The sequence below is a fragment of the Haemaphysalis longicornis genome, unplaced genomic scaffold (assembly GCF_048455015.1).
Source record: "Haemaphysalis longicornis isolate Haplotype H1 unplaced genomic scaffold, Haemaphysalis longicornis Haplotype H1 scaffold_6, whole genome shotgun sequence".
NCBI classification, from domain to species: Eukaryota; Metazoa; Arthropoda; class Arachnida; order Ixodida; family Ixodidae; genus Haemaphysalis; species Haemaphysalis longicornis.
This window is the reverse complement of record NW_027526407.1, coordinates 35,386,394-35,408,855: the sequence shown is the minus strand read 5'-3', so window position 1 is coordinate 35,408,855 and position 22,462 is coordinate 35,386,394. Positions and strand designations below refer to the sequence as shown.

At 45.2% G+C, this 22,462-nt stretch overlaps 2 long non-coding RNA genes across 2 annotated transcripts in view; both read right to left on the bottom strand.

The window, feature by feature from the left end:
* The window catches only part of LOC144142469 (uncharacterized), a 29,543-nt gene extending 26,949 nt beyond the window's left edge, over positions 1-2,594 (bottom strand). The window contains exon 1 of the long non-coding RNA XR_013316994.1: positions 2,420-2,594. This is a non-coding gene — a long non-coding RNA (uncharacterized LOC144142469). The remainder of the gene's footprint in view (positions 1-2,419) is intronic.
* A 7,358-nt stretch (positions 2,595-9,952) lies between these two features.
* On the bottom strand, positions 9,953-21,740 carry LOC144142468 (uncharacterized). Its single transcript, XR_013316992.1, has 3 exons — positions 21,493-21,740; positions 19,524-19,836; positions 9,953-10,349 (listed from the first exon to the last, which is right to left on the bottom strand). It is a non-coding gene; the product is annotated as an uncharacterized LOC144142468 (long non-coding RNA).
* Between the last annotated feature and the right edge of the window lie 722 nt (positions 21,741-22,462).

Below are 22,462 nucleotides of genomic sequence, written 5' to 3'. Positions count from 1 at the left end.
TGCCTTTGTAGAGGTGAACAGATAATTAGTGTAAAGTGTGAAAAAGGTAACAAGTCAGGACAGTTCACATGTACGAACAGCAGGTTGGTATCGAGTGACCTTAAATACTTGTAGATTGCACATCATCAGCGGTACCCACTACCCCGGGGGCGCTAGTACTGTTCGCTAATTACTCCCACGACGTTGTCTTGACCATATCCTTTTAGACGGAGCCTGTGCTAAATTGATCTGGAGACCAAATAAATAAATTTACCCAACGATCACGGCATGAAGCCGAACGAAATCCCCAAATAACGTACTGCTCTAAGGTTTGCGAAACTCCACATCCCCCCTCCAGCCCGTGCAAGCGTACGGATCACCGTCAGCCGTCAACATGCCGTTCTGGGCACAGACGTTATCGTACATCTTTATTATCGTACGTCATCTTTATTATGGTTGCTCTGTCATAAGGAGCACTGGGCGCTTCGTGCAAAAAAAGATTGCATATTTGATTCAGTTATTTCCCCGAATTGCGCCATTATTTAAACAAGGCCCCATCTATTGTGCTCCTCGACGAATCTCAGCAAAGCAATAACGTGATTGCTGCCCCCGACTTCCACCCTGATCCCGGCAAAGTTCCCGGGTTACGAACACAAAGGAAATGCTGTACACCCCGAAATGCGAATATAGCGCAAACAATAAGGGGGAAAAGAAAGACGAGGAGTGAAACTTTTTTATGATGAGAATAAAAGAGAGTTAAGGCCTGCGGCCCTCCGCAAAGGTGCAGTCCCTACTCTGGGACCCCATTGGTCAAGGCCGCCGCTCTCGCCAGTTGAGCTACAGCCCTTTAAGACTCCAGCCCCAAGAAATTGAGCAGGGCTGCCTCCCATGCCTCTCTGGTAAGGCCAGGGTTGGGGTATAACGCAGGGTTGCTCTGGCATGCCCACACCATGTGGAAGGTGCTGTGCACCTCTCACAGTGAAGACGCTGCCCATCTGTTTTATGGCCGAGATGCTTTGCTATACTGCAGGTCACTTAAATGTGTTTGTCTGCATGCGCCGCAGTATTCGCCCATAGACCTTGCTCAGACCCATCGTGCGGTTCCGACAACGGGAAGCGTTTTTGTAGCGTGAGCTACACTGGGCCAGGTTGAGCAGTTTCGCGTGGCTCCTGGAGAGCCGTGCTTCGCAAGCGCGGCACGTGGCAGTCTGGTCCATTTAATGATCATGCGAGGGGCGGCCGGGTGCGGAATTGATGGCTCGTGCGTCGGAGCAATACCGGCATGCGCCTGTGGAACCACCTTAGCTCTGGGGCGATTGGTGATGCTGCGCCGGAGCCGCTTGTTAAATATACATGTGCCACATAATACGTATACCGTATGTGTATCCTTGAAGCAGCAGTAACCATATGATAATCAAGCTAATCCTAGACAACCAGGAAAGCTAAGCATAACCAGCTGAACCTTAATCGCACTACGTATATCCGGGCATATCCGAGCTAAGCCGCTGCTATTTTTTCTTCTTTGGGCATGCAGTGCTCATTGGCCCCTTGCCTCCTCGCCACGTTCCCTCGTATATCTTCGCCTCGCATTTTCCCCCTCTCCATTTCAGCGTGCGGAATTTTTCGTTATTGATCCGGACGGGCAGAATAAAATTTACTGTTTATATATTTCAGTCCGGGTATGCAAACTCTACTTCCCCCATTTTTGGTAGACACTGTTGACCAGCTGTAGCCTGGAGGACTATGCTCTTCTGGTTACACGTTTGAAGACTGGTTGGGCAACATGTGAACGTTTAGGCTGGGGTTGCTACGTCGATTTCGGTCTCATAGAAAAGTATTTCTCTTTTTCTTTTGGTGAGGAACGAGGCAGACAGCACGCTCCTCTACTCTGTAGGGTAATCTTTGCATCATGTACATGAAAAACCATAGGAGGTAATTGTCGACTGTGTACTAAGTCAAAAGGACAAAAACAGCTGTCGCAAACATTCCGCTTCTTTTGAGCAGTAACGTTCTTATCAGTCACAAATCTAAGTTTTGAAGCTATCTGAAGTTAGTGGAAGCTGTTTGCTTGTGTCATCTCGAACAGGAATTTTGATGTAATTACATTTGGTGTTTTAAAACGTTGCTCTCGAAAAAAACGGGTCGTTATGGGAAAACGTTTTCAGCCCATTAGGAGTTACATGAGAACACTTGATTGTGTGCACCGCTAGAAAAAGCGTAGCATACTGTGGTAAAACGTGTCTAGGGTACGTCTCAACAATAATTATACAACTGGTGAAAACTAGCTTGTGCTCTTTGTGTACATTTCGTAGCGTAACCTAGATTCTTGAAAGATATTTCCATCTTTGCAGGAAGTGAAAAAATCTGACATTGCCAGTGGTCACTAATGAAAGCACGAAACTACAGGCGTTTTGGTATAAGGAGCGAGCGATATGTTTACCTGTTTTATAAGCGTTGATTCCAGCCATGCACAAAATAAGAAAAAAGGGTACGGCGTAATCCATGGTGTAATAAATGATGCAGTAGGAGATAATATGTGGAATCTGCTGCACGGAGTAAAAGGTGCGTCCGCTGAAATTTGCGACTATTGAACGTGCACTAAGCCCATTCTTTTAGTACTGTCTGTTTGACGTAGAATCTTCAGTTTTAAATTGACATATTTCATTTGTCAACCCACATCAGCTGGACACAATGCTAAATGTTTATTTTAAGACTGTGGCTGTCACAATTTGGTTTCAGTTTGGATGTACTCTAACACACGTTCCACGAATAAAAACAACTGTTCGGGCAGCTGTGCGCACAAAGGTTTCGGTAGTGCAAGCACTTTCTTTTCTTCCTTACTTGACTAGTTTTGGCTGTGCAGCATTGTGCACACAGGCAAGGTAGCAAAATTTCACATAAACACCGCATGCATCTTAGGAGAGAATAAAGCAATTGGACCAATATTTGTGCAACGAACGGACTTCGTACCATAGTTTGTTATATACAATGAAAGGCGTCGCTCACATCCTGTCAACATGACAAGACTTGTAAGCAGCGCCGTAAACACGAAATTGATTGATTTGAAATAAACCTTGGGATTCAGTCTCGCTAAGAGTTTACTTGCTAAAGGCATTCCAGATAAGTAGGAGTGAATGGATAAACTTAAATGCGGATTGGCAGTTTCGGGCTTTCCTGTTTTTTATTGCGAAAGTTTGCCATAAAAATAAATCTACAGATACACTCCAGAATCCTAAAGGAATAGCAGCAGGGGGTCATATTGTCGACCTTGTATCGATGCCATGAAATCTTGCGGGCGTCCGGGGCGCGGGCCGCAGAAGGCGAGGTGCACAAGGCGTAGGCTTCGCAGGGCAGGGCAGCTCCCCACCAAACGCTCGGCTGTAGGCTGGTCAACCGGAGCAGGACAAAAGGTGCACGTGGAGTTAAATGGGGCATGGTACTGAGGTGACCAGGACGTGGTCACAGCCGGCGTGAGGGCGACTCCCAGGAGAAGACGTCGGAGCTGGACCTCATCTTGGCGAGACAGCCCGCCACGGAGATTCGTACCTCGCTGGGGTATGAGAGCGCGGGCGGTGCGCCGTAGCCGTTCTTTTTCACTGGCAAGGCGAACAGTGTTTGACGAATATGTAAGAGAAGCTAGATATTGCACACGCACGGGGTGTGTACCGGCATCTCCAGCCTTCATTGCGGGGTGGCTGTTCCGTTGACGCCATGACACGCGAACACGACATGGGTAAGTGTCTACTATGTTCTGAATTTCTAGCAAACGTTTGCTGGACATAAGCATTCTAGGGAGCTGTCGTACAGCTGCCGATGAAGCACTGTAAATTGTACACGGTGGGGAAGCCAGGAAGCAGTATGCAAAGAGCGACAGGTAAAGTGTATCTACGTTGCCGATAAGCTAATAAATCGTTTTTGGGTACAGCAAGGAAGTTAGGGAGTCGCGGGTAACCTCACTCACAGGTAACAATATCGTGAAGTATTCTAGTTGAGGTACGTTGCATCTTCTTTGATGTCGTGGGTTCTGTGTTTACTGCGCACGAATCGCGGGTAACCTCACTCACAGGTAACAATATCGTGGAGTATTCTAGTTGAGGTACGTTGCAGCTTCTTTGACGTCATGGGTTCTGTGTTTACTGCGCACGATGAAGTTCAAGCTCAGTAGATATTGTGAGAATAGAATAGGTTAAGTACGACTAAACTTTCAAATTTTTTCTGAGAAAATTTAAGAGTAAAGTTGGTAATGCCTCAGATTCTTGAATGCTCGTGCTGTTTCGTCATGAAACTGGTTAAGGGGCCTGTGTGTATTTGCCAACGCCAGGGAGCATAAAAGTGAATGGCTGTCGCCTGTTCATGCTTGGGTCCGTCATTTCACTTAACTATTACAATTACAACTATTAACTATTACAACAAGTAGCACCGAATGGGTCGTCGTTGTGGAGGCCGTTTACAGCTTTGCTTTCCTACCAGGGGCAGAGCCAGGGGGGGGGGGGGGCGCACACCGGGCCGTCCCCCCCGAAATGTTTCAAGCCAGGATGGGGTGCGGTTTAAGTACCCTGAAGAACCGCCTGAAGTCTTCTGTAGGCGCGTAACTTGCAGTTTTAAGGACATTAGTGCCCATATAAAGCTGAAAAACAAGTGCTACGTAAAAGTCTAATCCCTGCCCGCACCAGATGCTGTGTATGTCAACATATACAGCCCGGCTGCATGTCGCGCCGGATAGACCGAAGAGCTCCCAGAACCTGCCGCGAGCCGATCGAGGCCGTCCCGCTGTTTCGCTGGAGGAACAGCACGGCTGGGAAATGGCGGAACAGCAGGAAAAGCCTCATATATGCATACATGGATTCTGGACTTTAGCGTGTCATTCCTTGTCTTTGGACTGGTAGAAAGTATAATCACATGACAGAGCATGCCACTGTATGTTGTTCAGTCGACTATCAATCCTTGATATGTTTATTTTTCTACCGGCATCGCGTTTCATGGAATATGGCAGTTCCATAATTTCTAATGTATGAAAAGCATTGCGCTGCCCATCTTGTATTTCCTACACATCAGCAAAACTGTACTATTCTTTTTATTTCGGAGCTTTGTTTTTTGGCACTATTTTATTGTTTCCTTGACCTCCCTCTTGGTTAGAATCAGCATTTTGTATTTGCTTAACCGGGATGTTACTGAAGCCATGTCTGTTCGATTTAAAGGATATAAATAGATTGAAATTTAAGAAACGTGCAACAAGCTCAACACTCAACAGCAGTGCAATAAGGTGTTCTGCTAAGCGTAAGTTTACTATTCACGTTATTACCGCAAGCAATAACAAAAGGCGATTACTTAAGGACGAAGACGCACGTTTGCTAGCTTCACCGCCATAATATACGAATGTGCCGCACGTACAGTCCACTGAAATTCGAAGGTTATCGCGGGAAAGCTATTTTTTCAAATGAAGCAGACAGAACACCAGTTTTAGCAAATCTTCCATGCCAATTTCGTTATCGTAGGCGTCCATAAAAGGTAACGAAGGATGTGCTTGATAAGAACGAGTGTAAAGCTTGAAACACAAAGGCTGGCAAGTCAGTCGTGCGGGCCATTGTTGTAGCATGGAACAGCCAGCCAGCGAGACAAGAGTGCGAAATCTTGATTTTCATGGTTCCGAAAAAACCGCGCGCCCCTCACGAGCACACTCATGATCACGCTCACGAGCGCGTGCCCGCATAACCGCCTGCTCTACGGACGAACGAATCACCCGTGGCCTACCCATAGACCAGCGAATGGGAATTCAGGTCATCAGTATAACATCATCATCATCATCTCAGCTACTTAAGGTGGGCTTTACTGCTAGCGTTCAGAATACACAAATCGCATGTTAAAGCCAGGTATTTCAAACTTCGTTGGAAAAACAACGCGCAAGAAGCCTTGCCTACATATTTCCCCGTCCCATCTTTTTTGGTCGACCGCTAGCCTCCCCGGAAAAAATTCCTGGCTACGCGCCTGTTTGCGACCACAATCACAGGGCGGATTGGCGCGTTTTTTTTAGCCCATTTATTCACCCCCGCGCAATCGTCAAGCTATGTATCGCGCATGCGCTCTCGCAAAAACCATTACCCGTTTTGCTGTGAGTGTAATCACAGGCGTGCTGAGCCAATTGTCTGCTTCCCTGGAGATATGATACGACTCTTTAATCATCTGAATGAATTGACACGTCCACACCTTAACACACGTGTGTCACCAAACACTGGGACGCGTGAGGAACAAGGTGTACAGTGCTCGGCCAGGTGGCACTCGCCGCAGGCCACGACACCACTGCTCGTTCCTCCCTCCGTCCGTCATAGTAGCGAGATAAAGTTCTTTGATTACCGGTGTTAGGTTGTACGTATTTTTATCGTAAAGTGTTTTCGTATTGTGTCGCGCGTGCGCCGTGGCAATGGTTCAGCCTGTATTTATTCGTGAGTTTGTGTGTAATAAAAGTTGGTTGCAAGTCTCCGCCCGTCCTTGTGTATCTTCCTTTGTGAAGACGTTGCTTCAATCCGTGCAGCTTATAATTTACGTGAAAGATGACCAACTCCCCCACCAACCAGTTCTACTAAACGCCATTTATGCACCGCACGTCTGTCCAATGTTGCATTCGCCTAAGGACAGCGGGATACGGTAGTTGACCTGTTCTTTGCAGGTGACATACCTGCTTCCTTGTGTTTTGGTGGAAGCTTGGCGCGGTTTTTAAAGCGAAGCTACACTGCTTTCACGGATGGAGGCTGTAATGCCAAAACACCCTGCAGGAAAGCGAGCTTTATCTGACGATGATGATGAACGGTAGTGGAGGAAGTGAATGAAAATAAAAATGGTTCAGTGGCTACAATCAAACCTCGGTCTCTCGTGTTGAGAGGTGGCGTCTGTCCGATTGCTTTATTTCGACACGGTTGAAACTCGGCCCAAGCTTAGACTGCAACAAGAGAATCCGTCACAAGATATCACCGGGTTGAGCCATCGTCGTCGTTAGATGGAGGAGTGCATGATTTCTGTTTATGGCTTGGCATATCCGCATTAGATTGTAAGGGGCGGTGGCCGTATGGCGAAGCTGCGCAGGAGTTCCTTCCAGAAGTAAAGCGCACACAGGGTGACGGAAAGCACGTAAGCGCAAGTGGCTTGTCCCCCATATGCGGGCTTCCCTCTGGAATTGGTGACGACTTTTGTGGAAACCTACATCTTGGATGTCAAAACCTGCGCGCGTTCTCCAAGTGGAGATGACGCCAACCGAAACACGTTGCGGCGCACAGCTGTGCCGTACGTACATCAGCCGACGTACCGCCTGAAAAGCGGGGAAAAGTGCCGAGTTTATTACTGGCTACCGCACCTGGCAATTCGCTGCGGATGTGCCCTGCCGTAAAAGAAAAACCGCGTCAAGCATGCGCCAAAAAACATAGAAACAAGTTTTTCGGCTATAAAGAAATGGTCATCTACCCAATGCCGTTGTCTTGTGGGTAATGCTACGTCTGACTCACGGGGCGGTGTATAAATGACAGACTGAGGGAGTACCGAGCAGTGGTGTCATCATCTGCATCACCGCCTTGACGAACATTGCAAACGATGCCCTGGATGCGTCGCAGTATTCGGTGACGCTCGTGTGTTTGGATGTGGACTGGACAAAACCAGTCGGGATTTTATTAAGGCCGATCCTATCTGCAGGGAAGCAGGCAATTGTGTCAGCACACCTTTGGTTACTCCCACTGAATAAGGAGCTATGCTTTTGCATGGGCGGCATGCTCGATACCTCTCTTGGCATGTGCGCGGAGGTGAGTAGGTGTGACGGGAAAGAGGTATTCTTTTATGTTGTCTTTCTATCTTTTACATACGAAAAGTAAAATGCCAATTGAATTTTAGCTAGCGTCCTCTGGGCTTCTTCTTTTTTGTCCATAGATCTTTTTTCGCTAGTAAAATGCAGTCAGTTACTAACCAACTAGCCGAACTTTCTGAGTTAACTTCATCCCATATTAACTTTGCACCTGAGTTCTTTTCCAAATTTCGAATTTCCTTAGATAATTGTTCTAAGGCACTTGTAATATTGCAACAATGTTCTGAGACCATGCACGTTTTTAACATTACTTTGTATTTCTTCGCACTGAATTTTATTTCTGCCTTCGTTTCTATCTATAGTACTTGTTCACCTCATATTTCGTGTTGTTTCCATTAAACTTTAAGAGCATGGCTGACATATCCCGGAAGACCAATTCGAGGTATTCCTGGTTGTCAGGTTTAATGTAGGCGCCATCCTCTCCGTCACTTATCCTATGCCAAACACACGTACATACACCTAGGTGCAGTGGTAAGAGTCAATTACAGCAGTCTCCAGAAGATTACGCCCGTCTGGAACACCAAATTTCATTTGGCTTCGATGTCGCGTAGTCGCCCAAATTTCACACCTATCCACTCAAAGCGATTGACCAAAGAAGATGTCAGCTACCGTGAGAAACGCATGGCCATTTCACAACTCCTAATTTAGCGACTGTATCAACATTCCCCCTTCCAGCGAACACAAAACATTTCCCGAGGATTTACCAAGGACCATTAGAGTAGCGGTAGGCTACTTAGGTGTGATTTACCAGTTCCCGTTTACAGAGAAGCCAAAACACAGTCCCGCACACAATATGTCCCGTTCAACGAGTGATGATCACACATTCTGACATCACGAGGGAAACGTTGGGTGCCACTGAAAGGATTTGGAATATTTAAAATATGTGTCGGTTGCGAGTAAAATAAGTGACTTCCTACCTGAATTCCAACATTTAGTCATGCCATGACACTTTTCCAAAAGTGTGCACTGTTGCGCTGTATGTTTCCCGAAGCTGTTTCGGCGCAATAAATGTCCACTGCTTTTACCTGTTCCACCGGATTGTGGTAAGGGCGCATGGAAAATATGTGTACCGTGTCTATTCTACAAACGAAAGTGCGTACATTTCCGCGAGCCTCGTGGCGAAGGCCTTTGTGCCATGTAGAGTAGCGATGGTGATGGGACGCTCCCTCCGGGGCCGCCGTAGGTGTCATAGTTACCGTTCACGAGGTTACAATATAAAAAGTAAAACTTGTGCGTCAGCACATTCAAGGTTTGCAAGCTGGTATACATGTTGTTACGGTTACGGGGTTACTTAACTTATGCTTTTCTTTCCAATCTGTTGGAGTGATAGCAAGGGGGGCCATGTGAATAAGATAATGCGAAGAACAAAAGCAAATCTAACACGGTTTCTGCATATGTTCTTACTGTGGTATCAGCTCCAGGTAACTGAGAAAGCCATCCTGTCATTACGCACTTGGCGAGGATAAAAATCCCTCCGAGAAGCAGTCGATGCAATTTTTGGTATGTGGTTACACATTATGGGTGTGTTAGGGTCTACTATTCACAAGTCCGTTTATCGGCTTGGAGCTGTTCTAAGCAGTTTTATTACAGTGGAACTATATTGAATACACAAGTTTCTTGCCCGTCACTTTTAACGCGGACATGGTGGCGCGTGGTGTGACTGCACGTGGAAGCCTACCGAAGGAAATGTGAGCAATTATTTGTATCTTTATTTCACACAATGTCTGCGTGAACAAAATAACTACAGTAGACTGCCAGGCGAAATAGGTTAAAACAAGCTTCATGGTTCTGACGAACAACACTTTTGATCTCTTGTAACCTGCGCAACCCAAAAACGCCCGCTTAAAACGCATTTATAATAATACGAACAAGTCGTTACGGTCGCTTCGAGTTTGTCTTAACGTAATTTTACTGTATATACCAACATGCAACGCCGGATGATTTCTACCGTGCAGGTGAATATAAGCAAACCATATTGCAGACCAGCGCGGTATCATAAGCGTTTTCCTCGCAAGGCTCTGACTGGAGCAAAGAGGTTGGTAGTGTTTTGGTTCCTAATTGTGAAGCGGGCTGTATATTTCTGGGGAAAGCGAAATATCTTCTACAACATGGAAGCTCCTCAAAACACAATTAGAGAAATTAACTGCAGTGAGTTTTTATTACTTGACTCAAACTACACGTGGTTGCCGGAAATTTTTCGGGACGAGTAGCCTGAAAAAACAATATACCACTGAGTGGTTCGCTGGAATTCTGCATCAGAGAAAGCTATCCTTTGCGGTGGGGGTGACCGTGGCGGGGGCACTTTTTTCTTGGCACGCAAGTGAACTGCCCATTTTGTATGAGCTTGGCGTATCCATGCCTGCAGACACAGTCGCCCCTGAAGCAGCTCGTGACGCAGTGCTTAGGACGGGGCCTATTGCACCAAGGTTGACAGTTGGAGACACACAGGTGAAATGAAGAGTATTTCGGACATCTTGGAGGGCAACGTCTCGCGGAAATGCAGCCTCTTTTTCTGTTCCTAGGGCTCCTGCAGGTAGGAAAGGAAAAGAAGGGGAAATTCGCTCTTTAATGAGGAAAACTCACTAGGAAAACGCATATGTTTCTAGTTAATGCTCTGTAACTTAAATTGAAGTGCCTTTTCGCTACTCTAAAGAGTTGAAATATAACAAACAGCCTGATACGAAGCCATCAAGTCAATATTAAAACTAAAATAAGGGTAAGGTATCAAAAATATTTTGTCAAACAACGGGGGTTATCCACGCTGCTAATGCAAAAACTAATAAGGCATATAAATGTAGTTGGATATTTAATGCGAGGATAGACTCTAGCGCTTTTTGTTTATTTATTTATTTATTTGTTTATATTTTATTATTTTATTTATTTATTTATTTATTTATTTATTTATTTATTTATTTATTTATTTATTTACTTTTAGTTATAACTCAAAGGCCCCTGGATAGGTTTCAGAAAAAAGTTTGGTATACGCACCAGTGAACAATAACAAAGGGGATATAGTCGCGTAAGCATTCTTTGAAACATGTATTGTTCTTCATAACACTGGACATGATACATTTTAGATGTTTTATTATTCATATGGAGGAATTATTAAAAACACCCTTAAATATAATCTTGAAGGCCCAGGACCCAGGATATCCAAAGTATGCATGCCTTGGATGTGTAAGGGCGTGAAAAACCCCGTCTAATCAATGCTTATGCATAAAATGAGAACTTGCATACCAGATGTTTTACATTTGCTTGTTAACAAGGTTTATAAATACTGTGCAAATCCTTGCCCCTACCGAATGGTAGCTTCAATCACTTGCGGTGAAGATAAAAATAAACGTAAAGAAGTAGTCAGAGGCACGTTACAGATACACAATTTCAATGTTAATAGTGCGGAATAGACGATATGCTTGTCCATATCTCTGCTTCTTTACAGGAAGAGAAAAAGGAAGCGGTGTTAGTGACAGTCGAGATATCTGATGAGAGATTTTCATCCGCAGTAGAAGACAAAATTTTGTTGCCCAGACGCTGGAACAAAAGGAGAACCAGGAAGAATTAAAACGCCCAGCATTACTTTGCACAGATAAGACAGACTAGTTAAAATTATCTGAATTAGAGCATTTGACAGCGCTGACCTCCTTTTATCAGGTAATTTAAATGTTTTGTAACGGCAGTTTGGGAACTGGAGGGGGTGATAATATTTAACGCGAGCTGCCGAGCGCATGGCTGGCGTGTACCTGAACACTTAAGCTTTTGAACAAGTCAGTATTGACGTTCGTTGCATGACGATAGTATTCTTTGAACTGAATTACGATGTCGGTTGATAGAGAGTCAGCCAGATCGGACACCATTCATTATTTTTCGATAGGTCCCGTTGCTGATCAATGGTATATTAGATATACGCCAGAATACATCAACGCCGTACTAGATTTACATCTATCCTCTTTAAAATAGGTATCACCATGAACAAAACGAGAGATTCTGAATTCTTGCAGAAATTATTTAGGAAATGTTGGCAGGGACGTTTGCCTTACCTCAAGGGTTTTATTGCTGCTTGTATAAGGTTTCGTCGGAACAAATTTGTTAGGGTTACTGCTAGTTGTTGAAAAACAAATGAACATGGTAGAACGTTCGAAGAATTTGTGGTAAAAATAAAAACACTTGCTTTGACAGCCACGAAAAACTTTATTCTTAAAGTATTGAAGTGACCTCCATGTGAACACTAATGGCAAAGGGAGATAAGAAATTCCATGGGGGGCATCAGTATTTTAGGGGGAGCAGCAGTTGGACTTACTCAATTCGGGTTTTATCACATGAGCTGTAATTACGTAGCATCGACAATCATTTATTTATTTATTTATTTATTTATTTATTTATTTATTTATTTATTTATTTATTTATTTATTTATTTATTTATTTAAAATACCTCACAGGCCCGAGGGCATTGAGTTAGGGGGGTTACATAAAAAAGCATAAAAAGCATGAAGCCCACACAAGGCATGACAGATATTCAAAGGCATACCCAGCTTTCTCGCTCAAAATTACAACCTCTCGGGAACCTAGAGAAACCACTTTAGGAAAATGCTATTTGGCATAAAGCTAGAAGTTAACGTGAAGATTAAAACGCTAAAAGAATATTTCAGGTTTCTGAATATTGTTTTGTGTAATTCGCTGTCAAATCTAACTCCGCGCGAACTTTCGAGCCGCGAGGCGCCCCCCCGCTCCTCACCGGCGGACGGGTCCCACGACATCGAACAAGAACCCCTTGCATCATATGGGGAGATACTACAATGGTACCGGCTTGGGAGGCGGACCAAACCGCCCCCTCATCCGAAGCTCAACCGCGCCGAAGCAGTGCTTTACAGGCAACTACAGACGAACTCAGTGCTCACCCCGGTGCTCGCGCGCCACGTGTGCCCCGACATCTACGAAAACGTGTTGTGCAGTATGTGCAAGAGAACAAATGCAACGCTAGCCCACCTGATGTGGGGCTGTGAAAGACATTTAATAGAGGCAGACGACGCAAGGCGTATGCCCGAGGACACCACTCTCGCCATGAACTCGAGTGAGCACGAGATACAAATACGGACTATCCAGCGGCTCGAGGCTGCTCTTGCAGGGCAGAAGCGTAGGGAAGCGTCGTCGGAGGGTCGACGGGTCAACATCCGCACACCCAACGCGCGCCGAACGCCCCGACGCCCGCGAGGCATTGCTCCGGGGACGACCTGACCCTCGTCTAGGAGAGGCCGGCCCTGCGTGGCCGTAGCCCCCTCCCTCCGCAGGAACATTCAATAAAGTCATTTTCTCTCTCTCGCTCTAACTCCCCATGCATTTCTATGGGATAGTTCCCATGGCTCAGGAACCCAGTCGCGCAACGTGCGCGACTTGAAACTGTGCACAAAGCAAGTATTCACCTCAAATATTAGCTGTGCAAAATAACATTTTCATTTCGCTAAAAAGTTGCAGAGTAATCACTGTTGAAAGGACTGCCATGAGCGGGAAAACTGCACATGAATTAGAACTTCGATACACACAAACTTAACTAAGGAAAAAAAATCCAGGTAGGCACACTGGGGGAAATTAACGCAAAGATACATCATGGTTTCATACAGACCAATCAAATCAGAAAAGACATACAAAGCTTGCAGTAAACTTTCATAAGAGAAAAAGCGTGAAACAATTGACATAGATTGGTTACACAATGAACATGTTACGCACGTAAAGTAAACTGAATACATTGAACAAAAAATCGAGAACAGGTCAGAACCTGTTGCGTACTGAAAGAAACAAGATGATGCCGTAATTATATACTGTGAAGATGCTCGTGAAGGAGATGGCGACATTTTTGTGATTGTTTTGGGAAGCAATGCTGTCGGAAAGGCTATTCCACAAGCGAATGGCTGCAGGAAGCGCATAGAAGGTAAACGCATGTGTGGAACCTTATCACCGCGAATAACGTAATTTTGTATTTATTATTTGATACGTGTTGGATGCGATCTGGATAGGCAATGTGGAACAAGTGCTTTCATAAACGTTTTTGTGCAGCAAAGATAAAAGAGCGATATCACGGCGCAGAACCAAAGGTTGGAGAACGAAAGCCAATGATTAAGCTTTATTTGTGTTACGCTGGCACGGTAGCTGTAATCTCGTGCGATGAAACGGGCAGCTCTGTTTTGGACCGATTCAATCATGTCGTAGAGATAGATGGGATGCGGGGACCAAATGAATGATGCGGATTCTTCGCATTGTTATTGAGAAAAATAAAATAGTTAAAAACACTCTACATCGACTTATTTGGTCACGTCAAAATTGTGTCAACTATGTTATTGATTTTCTCGCCCGGTGGGCACAAACGTTTTATTAAAACGTGCGGTTGAAAAAACCTTTCCACAAGCACAACCCACCTCACGCAATTTTCACTTTTCCTCTGACGGCGGAGAGGAAATTTTGGAGCGGGACATTTATGAAATTTTGAGTTAGTGCACTTGGAAAGGTGAAATGATCACAATAGCTGAATGCTAAGAATTCTGAAAATGCTGGCAGTAACTGAAATGCTGAGATGCCTCCCTAACGCGAAAATTTCGAAGGGCCCAATATAGCATAGCTCCATATCCAAAACGCGTGACGTCATTTATATTATTCTGACATTTGGGGAAGCATCATGAAGGCCGGATGCTTAAGTATTATGGGCACAATTTCAATACGAAGACACGCACAGATATGGTGCACGAGGTTTGCAGGAGTCTGAATAACGCAAGGATAAAACAAAAATGGAGAGGCTTTCGTGCGACTGAATACGTGAACAAACTTGGCAGCAGAAGAAGTAAAAAAAACACGTTTTGTCAAAAATTTTTAGCATAACATTTTTTCATAAGCTCAGAAAAGATTGCTAAAAGCAAAAAAATCCAGTTTGCTAGGCTGGTAATCAATTCGCACTAAATTACTCGCTGACATACTCGAGAAGGCTGCTTCTTATTGTAAGTCTATACTTTCGATGTGTCGATGTGCATGCAATGTTTTTTGTGGAAACCATTCCGTCGAGGCTTCAGTACCAACAAAAAGTACTCAGCTGTTCAACGCATAATTCGTATAACACAGAAACAACTGCAGCCTGAACGTCTGAAAGGCGGGAACTCACATAACAAGAAATGTCTCTGACCATTCCATTGAAAACTTGTCGTCCCCGCGGTATCTACGTTCGCCCGAATTTCACTGCCTCATTCGCACTGCCTACGTGTTTATTGTCTACCGGCTGCAAAACAAACCGGGTGTGTTGACACTGTGCCGTTCTTTCCCCATCGAAAGTGGCATTCCATTTCCTCGGAACCCAACAATAAAAACCCGGCATCTTGCGGGTTGCGCACGCGGAGTTTCTTTTGAGATCTGTTAGGACATTCGTTGTAAGGGATTCCTAATTATTGTCTGTTGAGTAGTTTTATTGTCTTTTTCGTGTCTTTTAATATGAAGGGCTTACTACAATATTGATTACATCGCTGGCATGATCAAAGTGTAGCCAAATTAGTGCAGTTGCAGGCCGTTATGCTGTATAGCTCCACATTTTTTATTTCCAGCGCATCAGGTTGCTCAGAAGATTACAGGGGGATATAAATTCACATCGGCAATGAAACGAGCCCAAATATCTCATCGGCTGTGAAATGCATGCAGTCAATGCCTATCGACGTAGTGGAGACCAGGCCGGAAAAACTGTAACTGCATGTGAAAACGAAATAGACATGTTAAAGGGACATTCAGTTGATAAGACAGTTTTGGCGAACGAAGGAGAAAATTTCATGATCTGTATAAATATGGTGAGTGTTTGATTGTTATATAAAACCGAAGCCAAAGAATGGTCAGCTTCATCGGCAAGAGTGACAAGTTGTGTGTTGACGGATCTAATGGCGCGAAATGCTTGTATTCCAGAGTATTCTTTCCCCGCTTGTAATTGTATTGTAGTTACCTCTTTACAAGATTTTGTTACAGCTTTTACCCAGTGTTTCCTTTCACAAAAAGGGCAGCATCTCCACTCCGTGGATGATGGCGAGGGTTCGGAGTACGGGGACTCGAAATAACATCAGAGTTGCGCCCCGAGTGACATCCGATTCCCGCCCCGACCATCATTCGATTTGAGCCGTGAGTTGCACCTTGATTATTCGCTGAATGAAACTGCAACTCACGGCTCAAATCAAATTTCGCTTGATTTTCGCTTGATGGCGGTGTGTCCACGGATGGAGATGGACGGATATTTGGAGGTCCTAAAGTACTCGGCACCGTTATAGGCGAGGGAGTAAGCCGTTTGACTCTCGGGTACTAACTCACGGTCGTAGCCTAATATTAGGGTAAGTCGACGGATACTAACTCTGTCAGGTCTACCAGACACACGCTCGACTCCTGGCGGTGCCGGTGCCGGTGCCTGTGTAACTTTTTGGTCATTTTAAATGCTATGCGCATGATGCGGGCGGGTATTTTGCGGTCCTGCGATACTCCGTACCTAAAATATTCCACCCCGTGGTCAAATATTTGTTGGTCTGTGACAGAACGCAGTGTTCGGTTCAACACTCAGCTTTATGGTATGTGCGGGTATATAGGGATTTCAGGACTTGTGGGGCAATTTAACACTAACTGGTTCTAAATCACAACCGATGAGCAATTCTTAGGTGGGCCGACACAAACAAAAAAGGCGATGGCAGTCAGGAAACATGCCCTGAAATTTTCAATCACGAAGAAAGGGGAATGAGCAGCGGCAAATCCTACGCGTCTGCTGGCTTTAAGATCGCTGAGAGAGACAAGGCATAGCAATGGCTTTTGAACCTTCCAAGTCCCTCTTATCGACATCTGCATGATCGAAAAATTCGCAACGCAGTAGAAAGTGAGGATGCAATAAAAATTAGTTCACAGAGCGAACAAATGAGGCGGAAATTTCCAAGAGTGCCGGAGTATCTGAGATATGCATGGCAAAGGTTTCAGCAAAAAAGAAAGCGGTTGGCCAGAGCGTTTCAATGACTCCAAAGCTTCTTTTGGTCTCCAGAGACTTGCAGACAAAGTAATCTCGGCAGTTAACTCTCAGCGTTTTACGCACTCACACTTGTCAGTTCCATGTTGAGCATGCTCGAAACGAGGCACCGGACTGCGCCCAAGGTGAACGCATAAGACGAACCTTCAATAGCACCGAACCGCACAGGAACTACCAAATAATAGTATTTTTTTTCGCATTCTCAACGTCAAAAGTCGTAGCCTAAAGCGAAGCTGTATACAGCTGGGGGAAAAAAATCCGCTGTTCCCGTGTAGGCTGAAAACTCACCCGGCTCACCCCGTTCCCCTGCTCGAAAAAATCATCCTCCGGAGGAGATTGAAGCAATGGGAGAGGAGTCGGCTACGTTATAGCTGCCCCTCTCAGGTCTACCGACACTCGTAATTGGGAACGGCGCATCGGAGGGAGCAATAAATCCTGGTCAATCTAGACTGATGTGAAACCTGGAAAGGGGTGAAGCATGCAATTTATAAGTGTATTCAAAGATTGGAAGTGACTCTCTTGCCAACGACATGCGCTGATTTGGCGCTCGAGAAGCGAGGGTGGGAGGAGCAATCGTGCGTTTACTATTGCGGGGGCGCCCTGTCTTGTGATGAACCGAACTTAGGCAATAAAATGAGAAACAGACTCCCGGTAAGTTGTCTTCGTGTCCCACGCCGCTGCATCCTAAGAAGTATGCTTCACAGGAGATAAACCTGGAGTCAGAACCTCGATAGGTTATTTTCACATTTTCGCTATAATGCAATAAAATCCTGATTATTCTTGTATTTTAAAGTAGTTTAAATTATGGTAGTTCACATTGAACCAGATTTACCCATTATACAGTTTGGCAATTTATACATTATACAATTTATACATTAAACAGTTTGACCATAGTTTGACAATTTAATTTACCGTCACATGCGACGACGACGGCCGGAAACGCAGACAGCTGAAGCCCGTAAGGTTCTTCGCCCCTAAAAGAGCCTGCTTTGCAGCAGAGGGTTCGCGCAGCAAGCTACCGCGTGCAGTATAGCACTGTCTTTGCAACAGAGCACGCTACTCTGAGTGTTCCTACAACCACGCCAGTATATATCTTCTCCGACTGTCAATCAGCCCTTCGTAATTTCGCTCACGATGCGACCCACCCACACACCACTGACTTCGTCACTTCGATACCTCCTAAAATCCTCGGCCGCGTTTCACACTGGTTTGGGTTCCTGGCCACGCTTGCATGTGCGGAAACGCCCTAGCAATGGGCATACCCGAGTACTTTTCCCGGGTCCGCCCATGTCCTGGCTAACCCTTTCTCACCCGCCGACGATTCTTACTGAGCACCGCGCTTCCCGTCGTTCGCAATTACACGCCCAGCACCTATCACACACAATGTACCCAACCCCTAGATCCTGTCCAACTGGTGAGGCGGCATGCCTCATTCGGCAGGCTCAAACCTCTTCACTCCTATCCCATCACATTCTTCACCGCATCTATCGGCACCTGGCCATCCTTCTTGTCCCACATGTTCTTCCTACCCATCGATCCCTCATTACTATAAGGCCTTCACCCCACCATCTCTTGCCTAATCCCTCGCCTCCATTACTTCCTGGGATCTCTGGCTGTCTCCTCCGGTAAACATCCAGGCTGCCCAGGAAGCTTCCTATGAACATGTGCACCGGATCAGCAAGGGTATCCTGCAGTAATACGTAGACCCGGTTTATTGAACACTCAAATTAGGACCTGGTCTTAGGTCCTGCGTAAAATAAAAGTGTGTTCCCTCTCTCTCAAGCGACAACGGCTTTCATTGGCAACAGCGGTGCGGACGGACCAACGTCAGCGGAGCAATGACAACCAATGGTCTCACTGCGCATTGAAATGGGTATACCATGCGTCGTACGCAATTCCTGTCCTCCCAATACAGCTTCGATGGTTTACCATATGTGCCGAGTACATGAAGAATTTTTTAACAGTGAAACTGCTGTTGCCGGCCATAATGTGTACGGTGTGCGGCCTCATAAAAAAACCCCAATCTTAGTTACACCCACCATTTACCGCGCCCTGCAGCACGCGCTTTACCAGGAGCGCCTAGCTTCGTCCAGGCTTTCGCGCGTGCTCGCGAAAAATTCCAAGAAAAGTTCTAGCGGGTACTGATCCTAGTTGTAGTTCTAACGGGTTCTAGCTCGTTCTGACGCGTTTCCCTTTGGGAGAAATGTGAAAGCCTGCACACAAAAAGAATGAGGCTCACCCGTCATGCATGATGAAGACGACGATATAGATTGATATGACGATGAGTACTACTACTACTGTAGTGAAAAGCGACGACAGAACACGTAAAAAAACAATTTCAAACCTAATGCAGTTCCATGATGGTGCGTCCGTCCGTGCTTACGTAGAAAGAAAGCCTCCAGTTTCGCTATCTTTCAAGCTTGGCGTGATATATTGCAAGCTTCGCAATTTTTTTTTCTTTTAAAGCTACCACGAAACCAAACAATTCTAGAGGTTTGCACTGTATACCTACTGAAGAACTCTGGTTTGGAGAGCACGTTTTTTTCGCGCTTTCAAATAACACCGATTCCCCCCTGTCTTCCCCAACGCGTTGTAGTTTGTTTCCAGATTACTCCACACCTACACTTCGGAAAATAAAATCCGCAGCAGTTGAAGAGGCAGAGCCGCATTTCTACAAGTATCACTTACCGTACGTAGCCGGGAGGACAGGCACAACCAGTGACGCTTTGCATTGAGCAGTACACGGGTATTGGTCGGTTGCACGTAAGAGGGCAGGACGAACCGTAGATGTTGAAGTCCTCATTTGGCCTTTGCTTGCACTGCATACACTGGCTCCTTGCAATGCAGTGGCCCCATGAATTCCGGACGTAGCCCTTTTTACAGACGCAGTACCGCCGTTTGTGGAGAACGGCGGGTCTCGTGAGGGCAGGTTTGCAGAAAACGTCCGGTTTGGGCCTACCCCTCACTCTTCTTTCCATCCAAGTGCATTGCGGACGTTGCACTGCGAATAAATAGTGTTATCCTGAGTGCAAGACAGTACTTAACGCTGATATGGATGGAGAAAGTGCTCAAAAGCTCCATAACATGAATGTGCATTTACTACTAAGAACATGACACCCTTATTTTTACCCTATAAAAAACAACTCCCTTCTTTCATGATATAATGAAACTGTGAGGACACAAAGTTGCTAAAATTATTTACATAAAAAGAATATTTCTTGCTGTGATTGCTGCGAAACGGCGGCGTTGCTGGGAGGTTAAGGCCTGCAAGAGCATTCCGCCATAACAGCATGACCACTTTCCGCCACGGCGACAATAAGAAAGGGCAGCATGTGGCCAATGAGTGTATAATTCAGGTTTCCGTAGCCTCCACTGTATTCGATGCAAAAATGGACATCGGCGTGCAGTAGTCCTTTTGTGCACATTGTCCTCTTTCAGCCTCTCACATAAAAATCGCGACCTGGGATCTGTACGATGAAACCTTAGCATAAGAGTGGCAGACACATCTATTTAAACATTTACAATGATTCTGTAACCTGGGTTATAAGAGTATCTAACGTTGCGTTAGGGCCCCGAATTATCCCCGGTGACTCAGTCTGCAAGGCTTTGCGCTGCAGATCCTAAGACAATTGGCTCGAAACGAGATGAGTAGGCCGTTCTTCAGGGGCAGGCGAAAAGCCAAATGAGCCGTGTGTTCAGATAGTGAGCTACTATTTTCCCTCAACATGACCTTGGATAGAATGTTACGCGTGTAATTTTCCAAACCTGTAGCTATTCACAATCATTCACACCACACAGAATTGTAGACTGAACTGCTTGCCATCTCCTATTGCAACTGTCCCTGATCCGATCAAATCCTATCCTATCAAACTAAATCTGTTTAGGTGTGTATGAGTGTTTATTTCAGCTCCCAGTTGTACTTGCTATATACCTATTTTTTATTTTTAGCGGTGCAACAACTTGTCGCTACATTTCTCACTCAATACCAGTTATTAACTTTGTTTTGCGTACTTATTTTTAAGTGTTCCCCACTGCTATGTAACACCGACCCATCGGGGGCGCTTAGGAGTTCTTTAATAAATAAATAAATGAGTGGCGGCCCACGCTAGACACCTCAGACGGTCTGAAGCGAACCCTTCAATGGTATGCCCTCAATTTAGAGCCGACAATCATTATACCTTTATGACTGCTGTACGTTCACCTGGTGAGGTAGAATCTTTAGCGAGAGGATTTCTTTTCTTTAAATTGTTAAAAATTGTTCTCCCACAGGGGCTTTGACAACAAAGTGGGCGTGCTGCCATTATTGGCTTCCTTTTAGTCGCAGCCATAGAACAATATGTGTTGCGAGAACTTCGCAACACATTAAACACAGAGGTTGGAACGTGGGTCTAATGCGGCTACCAAATAACGAAGCGCTGTCGTGTGATGGCAATGACCATGAATGGGGGGGAGTTACAAGCATTAGGAGAACGAGGAAGTGCAAATATGTGCCGTGTGAGAGGACCCCCGAAAGTCCATCCACTCGCGTTTCTTGCCATGGTAATGTTTTCCACCCAGAGGTAAGTGAATTATAAGCAAGCATAAAATATTCAATAAAAAAACTACCAACCAAAACGAACAAACGCGTGCATCGTGGCTACAAAAACCTCCGTCTTACCCGTTTTCCGAGCACAGACTGCGACAAAGCAGCAGAGCAGAAATAAAGCCACGCTTCGATACATAGCAGTGATATAGTCAAACTATTAAAATATTTAGGCACAAGCGACTCAAATCCACTCGCGAGTCCCACGCAAATTACATTTTCCAAATCAGAGCTCTTGAGTAACCATCGTATTCGTTCTGATCTGTGACAATGCGGTAGGCTTACATACGTAAGAGAACTGGCTAAAATAAGCTCCGTCATTCGTACTGAAGGAAAGCTATAGCTTTCTTAGAAACATACGTCCTCTGCAGCTGTGTTCTATCGGAGCGGTCCCAATGCACATGACGGCTATCCTGCAGAGAAGAGCATTTGTAGAGCAGCCGTATATCACTTGTAACTTAGAAAAGAAGCTTCTGTGCAATGCATGTACGCTCGAACACTGAATACGCCTTTCCTAGTAAATTGAACTAACTATTTTTTCAGCAATAGAAAATTAGTCGGCCGCAGTCAGCCTGCGTCTGAAGAACGCAGTAGAACCTATTTTTTTATACGGTATGCTTGAAAAACTTTTCCAGTGATTATCAAAACCACCGAAAAATCTTAATGTTACTTTCGAGTTTGTGCGGGAAATCATCTGTATGCTTAGTAATTTGGATGTTGATTTCGTTTCATTGTCGATTGCAGATGCTTATGGGAATTGAAATTAATGTACGTGAACCGTTGCCATAGAATACCATACTGAGACCACTGCCACCATACAGTGTTTCTGAGTTTGTGTTACCAAACCTAGCTATTCCATAGAGAAGCTACGGTGGCAGGGTAACTACGAATTACATATATTTGATTATGAAAATCAGTACATTTCTTAAAAGGCTCTGTCGACAGATTCAAGGGACAATCAGCGGGTTCTCGCTTTACGTTGAAATGGGCTAAGTGAGGCAGTAGGCGTAGCGATCGTTCTGATCCTGTGAAGATCTGTCCTGTA